Below are 16942 nucleotides of genomic sequence, written 5' to 3' on the forward strand. Positions count from 1 at the left end.
AAGATAAGTGTCTTGGGTCAATATTCTGTAATAGAAGGAAGCCGATTTTAGGCACAGTCATTTCTTTCTCTATTGATTATTTCTGTGTATTTTATCACATTGGGGAAAAATATGTCAAGAAAACCATAACAGGATTTGCAACATTTATGGACATTTCCATCAGAATATAGGTATTGATTACTGGGTGAAAGGTATGTCTCAAAATGACCCATAGAAATGCATATGTGTTTAGAACTTGCCTATCAGTGGCACCCCAAGCATCAGACTTATTAGAAATGGTCTCTTAAAGGGAAACATGATTTCCAATTAAATTTTTTTTTTTTTTTTTTTTAACATCCTTATTGAAGTATAATTGCCTTACAACGGTGTGTTAGCTTCTGCTTTATAACAAAGTGAATCAGTTATACATATACAATATGTTCCCATTTCTCTTCCCTCTTGCATCTCCCTCCCTCCCACCCTCCCCATCCCATCCCTCTAGGTGGTCACAAAGCACTGAGCTGATCTCCCTGTGCTATGCGGCTGCTTCCCACTAGTTATCTATTTTACATTTGGTAGTGTATATATGTCCATGACACTCTCTTACCCTGTCACATCTCACCCCACCCCCTCCCCATATCCTCAAGTCCATTCCCTAGTAGGTCTGTGTCTTTATTCCCGTCTTGCCATTAGGTTCTTCATGGCCTTTTTTTTTTTTTTTTTTTTTTTTTTCCCCTTAGATTCCGTATATATGTGTTAGCATACTGTATTTGTTTTTCTCTTTCTGACTTACTTCACTCTGTATGACAGACTCTAACTCCATCCACCTCATTACAAATACCTCCATTTCATTTCTTTTTATGGCTGAGTAATATTCCATTGTATATATGTGCCACATCTTCTTTATCCATTCATCTGTCGATGGACATTTAGATTGCTTCCATGTCCTGGCTATTGTAAATAGAGCTGCAATGAACATTTTGGTACATGACTCTTTTTGACCTATGGTTTTCTCAGGGTATATGCCCAGTAGTGGGATTGCTGGGTCGTATGGTAGTTCTATTTGTAGTTTTTTAAGGAACCTCCATACTGTTCTCCATAGTGGCTGTATCAATTTACATTCCCACCAACAGTGCAAGAGTGTTCCCTTTCCTCCACACCCTCTCCAGCATTTATTGTTTCTAGATTTTTTGATGATGGCCATTCTGACCGGTGTGAGATGATATCTCATTGTAGTTTTGATTTGCATTTCTCTAATGATTAATGATGTTGAGCATTCTTTCATGTGTCTGTAGGCCATCTGTATATCTTCTTTGGAGAAATGTCTATTTAGGTCTTCGGCCCATTTTTGGATTGGGTTGTTCGTTTTTTTGTTATTGAGCTGCATGAGCTGCTTGTAAATCTTGGAGATTAATCCTTTGTCAGTTGCTTCATTTGCAAATATTTTCTCCCATTCTGATGGTTGTCTTTTGGTCTTGTTTATGGTTTCCTTTGCTGTGCAAAAGCTTTTAAGTTTCATTAGGTCCCATTTGTTTATTTGTGTTCTTATTTCCATTTCTCTGGGAGCTGGGTCAAAAAGAATCTTGCTGTGATGTATGTCATAGAGTGTTCTGCCTATGTTTTCCTCTAAGAGTTTGATAGTGTCTGCCCTTACACTTAGGTCTTTAATCCATTTTGAGTTTATTTTTGTGCATGGTGTCAGGGAGTGTTCTATTTTCATACTTTTACATGTACCTGTCCAATTTTCCCAGCACCACTTATTGAAGAGGCTGTCTTTTCTCCACTGTATATGCTTGCCTCCTTTATCAAAAATAAGGTGCCCATATGTGTGTGGGTTTATCTCTGGGCTTTCTATCCTGTTCCATTGATCTATATTTCTGTTTTTGTGCCAGTACCGAACTGTCTTGATTACTGAAGCTTTGTAATATAGTCTGAAGTCAGGGAGCCTGATTCCCCCAGCTCCATTTTTCGTTCTCAAGATTGCTTTGGCTATTCGGGGTCTTTTGTGTTTCCATACAAATTGTGAAATTTTTTGTTCTAGTTCTGTGAAAAATGCCAGTGGTAGTTTGATAGGGATTGCATTGAATCTGTAGATTGCTTTGGGTAGTAGAGTCATTTTCACAATGTTGATTCTTCCAATCCAGGAACATGGTATATCTCTCCATCTATTTGTATCATCTTTAATTTCTTTCATCAGTGTCTTATAATTTTCTGCATACAGGTCTTTTGTCTCCTTAGGTAGGTTTATTCCTAGATATTTTATTCTTTTTGTTGCAATGGTAAATGGGAGTGTTTTCTTAATTTCACTTTCAGATTTTTCGTCATTAGTGTATAGAAATGCAAGAGATTTCTGTGCATGAATTTTGTATCCTGCTACTTTACCAAATTCATTGATTAGCTCTAGGAGTTTTCTGGTAGCATCTTTAGGATTCTCTATATATAGTATCATGTCATCTGCAAATAGTGACAGCTTTACTTCTTCTTTTCCGATTTGGATTCCTTTTATTTCTTTGTCTTCTCTGATTGCTGTGGCTAACACTTCCAAAACTATGTTGAATAATAGTGGTGAGAGTGGGCAACCTTGTCTTGTTCCTGATCTTAGTGGAAATGGTTTCAGTTTTTCACCATTGAGGACAATGTTGGCTGTGGGTTTGTCATATATGGCCTTTATTATGTTGAGGAAAGTTCCCTCTATGCCTACTTTCTGCAGGGCTTTTATCATAAATGGGTGTTGAATTTTGTCGAAAGCTTTCTCTGCATCTATTGAGATGATCATATGGTTTTTCTCCTTCAGTTTGTTAATATGATGTATCACATTGATTGATTTGCGTATATTGAAGAATCCTTGCATTCCTGGGATAAACCCCACTTGATCATGGTGTATGATCCTTTTAATGTGCTGTTGGATTCTGTTTGCTAGTATTTTGTTGAGGATTTTTGCATCTATGTTCATCAGTGATATTGGCCTGTAGTTTTCTTTCTTTGTGACATCTTTGTCTGGTTTTGGTATCAGGGTGATGGTGGCCTCGTAGAATGAGTTTGGGAGTGTTCCTCCCTCTGCAATATTTTGGAAGAGTTTGAGAAGGATAGGTGTTAGCTCTTCTCTAAATGTTTGATAGAATTCACCTGTGAAGCCATCTGGTCCTGGGCTTTTGTTTGTTGGAAGGTTTTTAATCACAGTTTCAATTTCAGTGCTTGTGATTGGTCTGTTCATATTTTCTATTTCTTCCTGGTTCAGTCTCGGCAGTTTGTGCATTTCTAAGAATCTGTCCATTTCTTCCAGGTTGTCCATTTTATTGGCATAGAGTTGCTTGTAGTAATCTCTCATGATCTTTTGTATTTCTGCAGTGTCAGTGGTTACTTCTCCTTTTTCATTTCTAATTCTATTGATCTGAGTCTTCTCCCTTTTTCTCTTGATGAGTCTGGCTAATGGTTTATCAATTTTGTTTATCTTCTCAAAGAACCAGCTTTTAGTTTCATTGATTTTTGCTATTGTTTCCTTCATTTCTTTTTCATTTATTTCTGACCTGATCTTTATAATTTCTTTCCTTCTGCTGGCTTTGGGGTTTTTTTGTTCTTCTTTCTCTAATTGCTTTAGGTGCAAGTTTAGGTTGTTTATTCGAGATGTTTCCTGTTTCTTGAGGTAGGCTTGTATTGCTATAAACTTCCCTCTTAGCACTGCTTTTGCTGCGTCCCATAGGTTTTGGGTCGTCGTATCTTCATTGTCATTTGTTTCTAGGTATTTTTTGATTTCCCCTTTGATTTCTTCAGTGATCACTTCGTTATTAAGTAATGTATTGTGTAGCCTCCATGTGTTTGTATTTTTTACAGGTCTTTTCCTGTAATTGATATCTAGTCTCATAGCGTTGTGGTCGGAAAAGATACTTGATACGATTTCAATTTTCTTAAATTTACCAAGGCTTGATTTGTGACCCAAGATATGATCTATCCTGGAGAATGTTCCATGAGCACTTGAGAAAAATGTGTATTCTGTTGTTTTTGGATGGAATGTCCTATAAATATCAATTAAGTCCATCTTGTTTAATGTATCATTTAAAGCTTGTGTTTCCTTATTTATTTTCATTTTGGATGATCTGTCCATTGGTGAGAGTGGGGTGTTAAAGTCCCCTACTATGATTGTGTTGCTGTCGATTTCCCCTTTTATGGCTGTTAGTATTTGCCTTATGTATTGAGGTGCTCCTATGTTGGGTGCATAAATATTTACAATTGTTATACCTTCCTCTTGTATCGATCCCTTGATCATTATATAGTGTCCTTCTTTGTCTCTTGTAATAGTCTTTATTTTAAAGTCTATTTTGTCTGATATGAGAATTGCTACTCCAGCTTTCTTTTGATTTCCATTTGCATGGAATATCTTTTTCCATCCCCTCACTTTCAGTCTATATGTGTCTCTAGGTCTGAAGTGGGTCTCTTGTAGACAGCATATATATGGGTCTTGTTTTTGTATCCATTCAGCCAGCCTGTGTCTTTTGGTGGGAGCATTTAATCCATTTACATTCAAGGTAATTATCGATATGTATGTTCCTATTCCCATTTTCTTAAATGTTTTGGGTTTGTTATTGTAGGTGTTTTCCTTCTCTTGTGTTTCTTGCCTAGAGAAGTTCCTTTAGCATTTGTTGTAAAGCTGGTTTGGTGGTGCTGAACTCTCTCAGCTTTTGCTTGTCTGTAAAGGTTTTAATTTCTCCATCGAATCTGAATGAGATCCTTGCTGGGTAGTGTAATCTTGGTTGCAGGTTTTTCTCCTTCATCACTTTAAGTATATCCTGCCACTCCCTTCTGGCTTGCAGAGTTTCTGCTGAAAGATCAGATGTTAACCTTATGGGGATTCCCTTGTGTGTTATTTGTTTTTTTTCCCTTGCTGCCTTTAATATGTTTTCCTTATATTTAATTTTTGACAGTTTGATTAATATGTGTCTTGGTGTGTTTCTCCTTGGGTTTATCCTGTATGGGACTCTCTGTGCTTCCAGGACTTGATTAACTATTTCCTTTCCCATATTAGGGAAGTTTTCAACTATAATCTCTTCAAATATTTTCTCAGTCCCTTTCTTTTTCTCTTCTTCTTCTGGGACCCCTATAATTCGAATGTTGGCGCGTTTAATGTTGTCCCAGAGGTCTCTGAGACTGTCCTCAGTTCTTTTCATTCTTTTTTCTTTATCCTGCTCTGCAGTAGTTATTTCCACCATTTTATCTTCCAGGTCACTTATCCTTTCTTCTGCCTCAGTTATTCTGCTATTGATCCCATCTAGAGTATTTTTAATTTCATTTATTGTGGTTTTCATCATTGCTTGGTTCCTCTTTAGTTCTTCTACGTCCTTGTTAAATGTTTCTTGCATTTTGTCTATTCTATTTCCAAGATTTTGGATCATCCTTACTATCATTATTCTGAATTCTTTTTCAGGTAGACTACCTATTTCCTCTTCATTTGTTAAGTCTGGTATGTTCTGACCCTGCTCCTTCATCTGCTGTGTGTTTTTCTGTCGTCTCATTTTGCTTATCTTACTGTGTTTGGGGTCTCCTTTTCACAGGCTGCAGGTTCGTAGTTCCTGTTGTTTTTGGTATCTGTCCCCAGTGGCTAAGGTTGGTTCAGTGGGTTGTGTAGGCTTCCTGGTGGAGGGAACTAGTGCCTGAGCTCTGGTGGATGAGGTTGGATCTTGTCTTTCTGGTGGGCACGTCCACGTCTGGTGGTGTATTTTGGGGTGTCTGTGGCCTTATTATGATTTTAGGCAGCCTCTCTGCTAATGGATGGGGCTGTGTTCCTGTCTTGCTAGTTGTTTGGCATAGGGTGTCCAGCACTGTAGCTTGCTGGTCGTTGAGTGAAGCTGGGTCTTGATGTTGAGATGGAGCTCTCTGAGAGATTTTTGCCGTTTGGTATTACGTGAAGCTGGGAGGTCTCTTGTGGACCAGTGTCCTGAAGTTGGCTCTCCCACCTCAGAGGCACGGCCCTGATGCCTGGCTGGAGCACCAAGAGCCTTTCGTCCACACGGCTCAGAGTAAAAGGGAGAAAAAATAGAAAGAAAGAAAGAAAGAAAGAAAGAGGCTATAATATAGTGAAGTAAAATAAAGCTATTGTAAAGCAAAGCTATACAGACAAAATCGCACCCAGAAGCATATACATATACACTCACAAATAAAGGAAAAGGGGAAAAATTAATATATCCTGCTCCCAAAGTCCACCTCCTGAATTTGGGATGATTCGTTGTCTATTCAGGTATTCACCAGATGCAGGCACATCAAGTTGTTTGTGGAGTTTTAATCCGCTGCTTCTAAGGCTGCTGGGAGAGATTTCCCCTTATCTTCCCTGTTCGCACAGTTCCTGGGGTTCAGCTTTGGATTTGGACCCGCCTCTGCGTGTAGGTCGCCTGAGGGCGTCTATTCCCCGCACAGACAGGACGGGGTTAAAGGAGCAGCTGCTTCGGGGGCTCTGGCTCACTCAGGCCGCGGGGAGGGAGGTGTACAGAGGAGGCGGGGTGAGCCTGCGGCGGCCGAGGCCGGCGTGACGTTGCACCAGCCTGAGGCGGGCAGTGCGTTCTCCCGGGGAACTTGTCCCCGGATCACGGGACCCTGGCAGTGGCGGGCTGCACAGGCTCCCGGGAGGGGCGATGTGGAGAGTGACTTGTGCTCACACACAGGCTTTTTGGAGGCGGCAGCAGCAGCCCCAGCGTCTCACGCCCGTCTCTGGGGTCCGTGCTGATCGCCGCGGCTCACGCCTTTCTCTGGAGTTCGTTTAGGCGGCACTCTGAATCCCCTCTCCTTGCGCGCCGCGAAACAAAGAGGCAAGAAAAAGTCTCTTGCCTCTTCGGCAGCTGCAGACTTTTTCCCGGACTCCCTACCAGCCAGCTGTTGTGCGCTAATCCCTTCAGGCTGTGTTCACGCTGCCAGCCTCAGTCCTCTCCCTGCGATCCGACCGAAGCCGAGCCTCAGCTCCCAGCCCCGCCCGCCCCGGCGGGGGAGCAGACAAGCCTCTCGGGCTGGAGAGTGCTGCTCGGCGCCGAGCCTCTGTGCGGGAATCTCTCCGTTTTTCCCTCTGCGCCCCTGTTGCTGTGGGATCCGCGCTGGTAGCTGCGGCTCGCGCCCGTCTCTGAAGTTCGTTTAGGCAGCGCTCTGAATCCCCTCTCCTCGCGCACCAGGAAACAAAGAGGGAAGAAAAAGTCTCTTGCCTCTTCGGCAGCTGCAGACTTTTTCCCGGACTCCCTCTCGGCTAGCTGTGGTGCACTAACGCCTTCAGGCTGTGTTCACGCCGCCAACCCCAGTCCTCTCCCTGCGATCCGACCGAAGCCCGAGCCTCAGCTCCCAGCCCCGCCCGCCCCGGCGGGTGAGCAGACAAGCCTCTCGGGCTGGAGAGTGCTGCTCGGCGCCGAGCCTCCGTGCGGGAACCTCTCCGCTTTGCCCTCCGCACCCCTGTGGCTGCGCTCTCCTCCGTGGCTCCGAAGCTTCCCCCCTCTGCCACCCGCAGTCTCCGCCCGCGAAGGGGCTTCCTAGTGCGTGGAAATCTTTCCTCCTTCACGGCTCCCTCCCACTAGTGCAGGTGCCGTCCCTATTCTTTTGTCTCTGTTATTTCTTTTTTCTTTTGCCCTACCCAAGTACGGGGGGAGTTTCTTGCCTTTTTGGAGGTCGGACGTCTTCTGCCAGCGTTCAGTGGGTGTTCTGTAGGAGCAGTTCCACGTGTAGATGTATTTCTACTGTATCTGTGGGAAGGAAGGTGATCTCCGCGTCTTACTCTTCCGCCATCTTCCCGAGGACCCCCAATTAAATTTTTAAAATATCTGTCTGCACTTGGTGACTCCTCCTCCCATTCTCTTCCTCTAATTTGTATACAAATGACTTGATAACACTTTTGATGGACAAGATACATGATCCTTTCTTCTATGCCCACATGCAGATAGAAAATTAAATATTTTCTATAGACTTCTGTCCGGTGCTTCCAAACCACAACCACTATTTTAGTGAATGTCTCTGAAATTCTAACTAGCCAGGAATTCTTGGCTTAGATAGATATACTTTGCTCAGGGAAGGCTTCCCTGTGACCCTCACCTTAAAATAACTCCTTCTGTGTATTTCTTCATAATCCTTTTCACTTTTTCTTCATACGTAGTACAGTTGTAAAGAATTAATTGTTTGAGTGATTATTTCCTTGATGTTTTTCGTCACTGAATGCAAAGACTGCCCCTATCTCATTGGCTACTCTGCTTTATCACTGGTGTTTCACTCGTGACCTTGACACTTGATGCTCAGCGATTGTTTGATGAGTAAATGAAATCAACAGACTTAACCTAGACACATTTCGCAACTGATTTATCTTGAAGTATTGATAGTAAAGTTACAACTTTAAATTTAGCTATCCTGTAGGTACCCTATTCATTTTATTTTGAATGGCTTCTTGGGCATTTGATAATTTGCTTTAAAAAATGTTCAGGCTAAAAATTCCATGGTCCTGTGCATTACTGTGGGCCTAGACTAGCTATATGCCCACCTATTTTAAAATAAGTCTTAAATTATTGAGAAAAAAGACCTTGACCCTTTTGGCTCAACATCTGTATGGACCTTAAATTTAGTACATTCTTCTTATTAAAACATCTTAACTGTCATAACTTACCTCTAGACAACAGCAATTAGCGTTTATTGAATGTTTACTGTAGGCACGGCAGTATTCTAAGTGCTTTTCATTCCCATTTAATCATCACAACAATCCTGTGATATATGTATTATTCATTGACTTCATTTTACATACGAGGCAACTGAGAAACAGAGAAGATAAGCACTTTCTCAAGGTTGTACAGCTGAGGCAGTTAGTCAGGATTCAGTCCGAGGCTGTTTTGCTCCAGGGTCCATGCTTTAAACCAGTATAACTTATTGACTCTGCAATAACTTCTAAAGCAATGGAAATATCTTTATTTCAGGTATTTCTTAAAGAATATAAGCTAAGATGCACAACTACCAAATAGTTTTCCAAAGCTCAAAAATGGGAAATAATATCAAAGTGAGACTATTTGAAGAACAAATAGTCTGGACTTTCATCTAGAGCAGTGATTCTCAACATACAGTCTCTAGACCAGCAGCATCAGTATCACAGGGGAATGTGTTAGAAATGCAAATCCTCTGCTAGTCAGATCTACTGAGTCAGAAACTATCCGGGGTGGGAGGGTACCCTGCAGTCTGGGTTTTAACCCAGCCCTCTGCATGATTCTGATGCATGTTGAAATCCAGGAACCTCTGCTCTCTTGCATGGGTGGGAAAACTATGGCCTTGGGCCAAATCTGGCATGCAAACATTTTTTTGGTGTCATCCCATTAGCTAAGAATTGTTTTACTTTTTAAAGATGAAAAAAATCAAATGAAGAATAATATTTTGTGACATGTTAAAACTATATGAAATTCACATTCAGTGTCCATAAGTAAAGGTTTGTTGGACTGCAGCCATGACCATGCATTTAGGTAACATCTATGGCTGGTTTCACACTTAAGTAGCAGAGTTGAATAGTTGCAACAGAGACCGTATGACATGCAAAGACTGAATTATTTACCTCCTGTCTCTTTGCTGAAAAAGTTTGCTGACCGCCGATCTAATGGAATAGTGGTATTCAACTGAGCAAATGGGGCCATGGTGATTAAAATCACCTGCAAGGCTTCATAAACCTACGGCTGTGGAGACCCAATGGAGAGCTACTGAATAAGAATCACCAAAGATGGAATTTAGGCATGTGTATTACAACAAAAAGAAGCCAGATCATGAGGTGAGTTTGAGATGCAGCCAGGATTGAAAACCCCTCTTCTGGATACACTATACTGTATTGTGTCAGGTTTTCTTCACATCAATTCTAAAAGATAAATAATATTTATTCCCAAGTTACTGATGGGAAGCCTGAGGTCCAGAGATGTTAGTAGCCTTGCTCAGTCACATAGGATTTGAGCCTTGTATTTGAACCCAGGCCTGAAAAAAATCACAAAACCAATGTTTTTTAACCCTCTCTTCTAAACTACTCTGTGTTTTCTTTTGTCTGAGGGTATCTTCCCTGGACCTCCCCCATTGCCTTTCTTTCCATACTCTTTCACACTCTTTTGATGTCACTACTTTTCATGTGCCTGGTTCCCAGTTTTTTAAAGTTTTCTACTCTGTGTGTAAAATTTCTCCTGGCTCTAAAGTTGTCTGTGATTTTAATTTTTTGGCTTTCAGCTCATTTCCATTTGCCTGCTATATATCCCGTAGGTCCACCTTGACCTTGTCCCTTTGACAAGGTAAAACCCATTGCTCTAATGTCTAGCCTCTGAAAGCATATGAGCTGCCTTTCACAGGGCACTGGATTTCTACATCATGGGTCGTGCCCTCAGCTGATCTCTTAAACAGCATATTCTTGACATATTCTAATGTCAAGAGAGCTCTGTTTCCATTCAAAGGGAAGGTTATTTACAATTTGGACCCCAATCAGAAGTAGGACCAATCCTGCTGCAGAGGTATAAAGCACTGCTCACAAGGTCATGGGAGAATGATGCCTGTAGAGAAAGGACACAGGGCAGAGAGCAGCAGGGCACAACAGCCCTCATTAGTAGAGCAACACTTTACAGAGCCTGCTGCTAGGAAGCAAAGACCCCCTGTACTCAGGGCTCGTGGCAGAGATTTCTAGAGCTCTCTAGTATTTGAACTCTCCTTTTCTTGGGCACATGGCTAGACTCTATTTCTCAGACTTCTTTGAGTGAAGTATGGCCATAACATTGAGTTCTGTAAGGAATGAGAGCAAAAGCAATGTGTTCAACTTCCAGTCTTGACCTTTAAAAATCCCCGTGCCTGGTCCCCATGCTTTGCTCATCTGCCAAAAGGAGAAAAATCTGAGGGTCTAGAAGAGGGTAGAGACACAGCATGGTAGGAGCTTTGGTCTCAAAATACCTGCATGGAGTACACCCCAAACACACGTACACACACACACACACACACACACACACACACAAACTACCTGCATTGGAATATGATGTGAGCAGGAAGTTTAATTGTGTTAAGCCATTGAGATTTGGGGATTTATCTGTAATAGCATCCAGTGTTATTTACCTTAAATAATATAGTACTTAAAGTCATTTCTGAGTAATCACATTAATTGAGGTGAAAGTAATATGAAAACAGGCCTCAGAGCCTGAAACAAGGAAGTAACCAAGTGCAGGTGACTCAGACAGTGAGACAGTGCATTTCATGTACTAACCCATTTAATCGTCAAAGCACCCGTTTCATGGATGAGGAAACTGAGGCATAGGGAAGTTAAGAAACTTGTTTCAAGTTATACAATTTCAAGTGGCAGAGCTGAGATTCAAACCCTGGTCACTTTTCTCTAAAGTCTTTACTCTTGACTACTACAAATACAACATGCTATTTATACTTTTATAATCCGAAGATCATCCTGAGTTAAAGATTCCATACACAACTATTAAGAGCCTTTTGCCTGTGGTAAGAAAGATATTGTGCTCAGCAATTATAGGTCTGATTTTTTGAATACCTTGTAACAATGGTATTATCCCCGCCCCGTATAGAGGAGAACACTGAAATCTGACGGTTTAAGGTTCCAGAGCTGGTCTGAGCCGATATTCTTACCTAGATCTTCAGATTCCAGAGCCTGTGCTCTCATAAGCATGCTCTACTGTCTTAAAGCTGTAGAAACACCCCTTCTGAGCACTGTCGTCCTTCTGGCTGGGTGTCTATAGGATTGCTTTGTGAGTAGAATGACATAATGTATGGGAAAGTGCTCTGTAAACCAGGAAACACTGCACAAACATAAGGTCTGGTTATTACCATTATTACTTAAGACAGAGAACAAACCATGACAACCCAATTGCATGTATTTCCTTGTTGTTCAGAAAGGGAGCTCACAGGAAAAGGCTGGCCTGGGGAATTCACTACCATCTGACTGTACGTTCTGCAGTTCATTCGGAGAACTGTGATTCGGCAGTTCCTTTTCCTAAATTCTGCTTCCCATTAATTGGGTGATATTCACTTAGAGGCAGTGCAGTAGGATCACCTCTGCCTCATGCACCCGTGCCTCATTTTCTCACTTAATGCCTTCTTAGTTCTGTTATTTATTTTCTTCAATATTACAGCAGTACAGCAGGATGAGTCACCGTCCCTGCCGTTCCCAGTAGCACCCTCAAAGCCCCACAGAACAATAAGGTGATTTATGAGGCCATTTTCACCCAAATGCTGCAGAGCATTTGGAAGCTCATTTTCATGGCATTGGTCTCCAGATCAGGAACCCATTTCAGCCATCTGATCAGGGAAGGGGCTCTAGATCCTTTGACTGAGCCCCTGTACCGGAACACTTCTGAAGCAGGGAGACACGGATGGCTGGATGGCTGGACGGGGCACAGCAGGTGGAGACGAGGGTCTGGGCACAAGCAGATGAAGTCTCCATAAAAAGAGGTCACAGGCACAAAACTCAGGTTGTAAACTAATTCTTAGAGTGGGAACGCCATACATGTAAACCCGCGGTTCTCAACCAGAGAGCATTTTTGTCCCTTAAGAATCACTTGGCAAAGTCTGGAACTATTTTTACCTGTCACAGTGGGGCATGGGGAGGGGGGTTGAGGTGGTGCTACTTGCATTTAGTAGGTAGAGGCCAGGGATGCTTTTAAGCATTCTGCAGTGCCCCAGGGCGTCCACCCCCAACCCCCAACCAAGAATTAGCTGGGTCAATAGCAAGCATGCTGAGGTTAAGAAACCCTCTAAAACCAAGAGAAGGAGCCCAGTCCCATTCAGAATTAGAGTCTGAACTTTGGGATCATGGTGGAGGGATGGAGGGGTGGGTGTGATTGAGGTCTCTAAACCCTTGGCAACACCCATGTTTTCTTTTACCCAACGGTATGCATTTTGAAAGTTCAATTCTGTCACTTTCTTTAAAAAATATTTTTTCAGTTATACTGAGGTAGAATTGACATAGAACATTGTACAAATTTAAAGTGTACAACGTAACAACATTATATACATATATATGAAGTTATGTTGTATACCTTAAACTTACGTATTACATATATATGTATATTTACCATAAGTTTAGTTAACGTGCAACACCTCAGATAATTACAGATTTTCTTCCTTGTGATGAGAACTTTCAAGATCTACTCTCTTAGCAACTTCAACTATATAATACAGTGTTGTTAACTATAGTCATCATGCTGTACATTACATTCCCAGAAAGTACTTATTGTATAACTGGAAGTCTGTACTTTTCTGCCCGTCTTTACCAATTTTCCCAGCCCACCCTTAACCTCCCACATCTGACTTCCGCCAGTCTGTTCTCTGTTCCTAGAGTTTGTTCTTTTTGGATTCCACATATAAGTTAAATCATATAGTATTTGTCTTTCTCTGTCTGACTTGCTTTACTTAGCATAATGCCCTTAAGGTCCATCCATGTTGTTGCAAATAGCAGGATTTCCTTCCTTTTTATGGCTGAGTAGTATTCATATATATATATATTTTGTTGTTGTTGTTGTTGTTATCTATTCATCCATTGATGGACACTTAGGTTGTTTCCATGTCTTGGCTATTTTAAATACAGGCATACCTCAGAGATATTGCAGGTTCAGTTCCAGACCACTGCAGCAAAATGAATATTGCAATAATGCTAGTCATGAATTTTTTGTTTACATTATGCTGTAATCTATTAAGTATTCAATAGCATTATGTCTAAAAAATGTATATACCTTAATTAAAAATGCTTTATTGCTAAAAAGTTCTAACCATCATCTGAGCCTTCAGTGAATTATAATCTTTTTGCTGGCGGAGGGTTTGAAATATTGCGAGCACTACCAAAATGTGACACAGAAATACAAAGTGAGAAAACGTTGGAAAAATGATGCCAATAGACTCGCTTGAAGCAGAGTTGCCACAAACCTTCAATTTGTAAAAAATGCAATATCTTTAAAGCACAATAAAACTAGGTACACCTGCAATGCTGCAATGAGCATGGGATGCAGATACCTCTCCGGGATATATCTCTTTCTTAAAGAGGAAGTTTGTGAACTGAGGAAAGGGCAATGCCTTTGATGCTGAACGGACCTAAATTCAAATGCAAGGGTGACTACTTGTTAGCTCTGAGACCTTAGAAAATGTTCTTAACCTCTCTGTGTTAAAATTTCAACACCTGCACAATGGAAATAGTAATAATTAGCTTGCAGAGCAGTGCTAACATTTAATAAGTTGCTGAAGTTTCAGATTTTCTTCTCTGCTAGAATTGAAGTTCTTTGCTGTCAGAGCTGTCATCTAATATCTGGGGCAGTGGGGGAGGAACAGTGTACCATTTTTGAGTGTCGACATGTGTCGAGGACTTTATACTCATCATTTCACCTGATCAGTAGGGCTTGAATTAGAATGGCTGCAGTGGTAAGAGGAGGGACACTGCATCACCTCCTCTGGAACAGAATCAATTGAGGTTTTCCCATCAGGGATCCTAATCATGCCTGTGCAATGAGGCTTTGTGTGTGTGTGTGTGTGTGTGTGTGTGTGTGTGTGTGTGCAAAACAGATCTGACCCATTAGCAAGATTATTCACAATTTCTCCCTTTGTATCTGTGACACCATCCTCCCCTTGCCAACCTTTCCTACTTCTTTGCCTGCTTTCTGGTCACCTCCTTGAAGAATTCATCTTTTTAAAAAAATTTTATATTGGAGTATAGTTGATTAACAATGTTGTGTTAGTTTCAGGTGTACAGCAAAGTGATTCAATTATACATACATATGTATCTATTCTTTTTCCAATTATTTTCCCATTTAGGTTATTACAGAGTATTGAGTAGAGTTCCCTGTGCTATACAGTAGGTCCTATTAGTGGGTTATCTATTTTAAATATAGCGGTGTGTACATGTCGATCCCAAACTCCCCATCTATCCCTCCCCCCTTGAAGAACTAACTCATCTTAAATGACTCAGTCCTCAATCTTCTGTACTGCTGGTTCTTTCTTACTCATTCCTAATTAATACTCTTTCCATAAATGATTTCATATCCATCCAAGATCTCAACTGCCACTTAGAGGAACAATAGCTCAAGAATTGTATTTCTAGCTCAAATACGTATTTTAAGTCTTACTGAGCATCAGCTTTATAAAGAGAGGCAGTCTTGCATAGTGGTTAACAAGTATATACTCAAAGACATATCCAGAATTGTAGTAACATTTTGACTTTGGCAATTGCCATATTAAATGGAACAAGTTAATCTCTATGAGCCTTCATTTTTAAAATAAAAAGATTAATACCTACATTACAGGACTTTTGTGATGACTAATATATGAAGGGTCTAGTAAAGTATCTGATATTTAGTTAGAACACAAAATTCTTTACTCAACATGGGTATCTTAAAGGTAATTCTGTCCAAATGTAAATTGCTTTTCCTGTACTCTCATTCCCCCAGGGAGAAATCCTCCTCTCTTAACCTTTTTACCTCCAAGACCTATAAATTCTACCACCAACTCTATTTTGATTCTGGCCTTTCCTCTGCATTCTCATTGCTCTTGCCTTAGTTCAGGCGTTTATCATTTTTTTTACCTGATAACATTCAAACTTTTTATTCCACAAGATTCTTAGTCTGGCTCTAGCTTTTGCCTTTAGCCCCATCACTCTTCCACCTAGTGAACTCCAGCCTCAATATTGCACTCAGCTTACATATGATCCCTTTTAGGAGACCTTCTCCATTGTCTCCAAAGAGAGCTAAATGCCTCTTCCTCTGTGTTACCATACCACCATGCTCTCATCTGTTTTAGTACTGTAGTTATTGTTGTCATTATTTTCTGTGTTATAATTATTCACTATGTGTCTGGCTAGATGTACTGAGTTTATACCAAGAATTTAATAAACATTTGTTTGCCAAATGAATGACCAATGAATGAATTAGTCTTCCAGTGTGAAAGTCAGCACCTATTGGTATCATAGCCCTTGGTATATAACTTTAGTCTAGTATATTGTATCGCCCATCTTTTTCCACTATACAGGGCAAGCTAAGGTGTGGTATCATGATTTATTGATGTATGTATCTTGGAGGGAAAAAGTAGAGGAATAAATCATACATACATACAAACATACGTACGTACTGATTCCCAGTGTACAGGTAGCAAGAACTGGACCTTGTTATTGGATTAAGTGAAATTACCTTTTGTATATGTAGCCAGCATTCTCCATGGAGCACTCACTGGCCAAATAAGTCTTCATAATTCAGTACCAGAGAGGTGCCTCCCTGTTTTTATGAAATAAACTTTATAAAAGGGACTTCTATACATGGAAAAAGGCAAATGCCTCCAGAGACCAGACTTTCAGAGCTCTGGTTTCTTTGACCACAAAGGCTTGTCCAGCAAAGCGTGGTGTGGAAGGGTCCAGGTTTGGCAGCTAGAGCATTCTGGGTTCAAATCCTGAGACTTACTAACTTTGTGAACACAAACAAGTCATTTAGTAGCTTCCAGTGGTCTCATCTATAGACTAAGAATATTATACTCACCACATAAGGCGTTGTGGGAATCAGTTTCAGGGCTTCTTGACATTGATAGTATTGGGAGTTTAAGCTGGATAATTTTTTGTTGTGCGGGGTTACCCCATGCCTTGCAAGACGTCCAGCAACATTGCTGGCCTCTATCCACTAGATGCTAACAGGTGTGACAGCTAGCAATGTCTCCAGACATTGCCAGATTTCCTCACGAAAAGGCGGGGGGTGCGTGAGAAATTACACCTGATTGAAAACCAATTTATATATTATAATGTGTGTGGTATGACCAGAATAGAGTAGATGTTTCATGAATCTCCTTTTCCTTCCATTCCTTAATGGGGCTAATGAAATTCCATATCAAGTACTCACATTACCTCAAAAAAAATTTTATGTCTACTAATGGCCACATCTCAGTGAATGTTTGATCTGAGATGTATGGTGTTTTTTTTCAGCCCTACCTGGCTCTTCACAACAGCTTCACTCGAAAAAACCTTAATTATCAGTGC

At 41.0% G+C, this 16942-nt stretch overlaps 1 protein-coding gene across 5 annotated transcripts in view; it reads left to right on the plus strand.

Annotated features, from left to right (window-relative positions):
* Positions 1–16942, plus strand: part of LOC309667784 (uncharacterized protein) — a 518308-nt gene that overhangs the window by 274948 nt on the left and 226418 nt on the right. The window lies entirely within an intron of this gene.

Source organism: Balaenoptera physalus (assembly GCF_965194825.1).
Source record: "Balaenoptera physalus genome assembly, chromosome: 10".
Classification (NCBI taxonomy): Eukaryota; Metazoa; Chordata; class Mammalia; order Artiodactyla; family Balaenopteridae; genus Balaenoptera; species Balaenoptera physalus.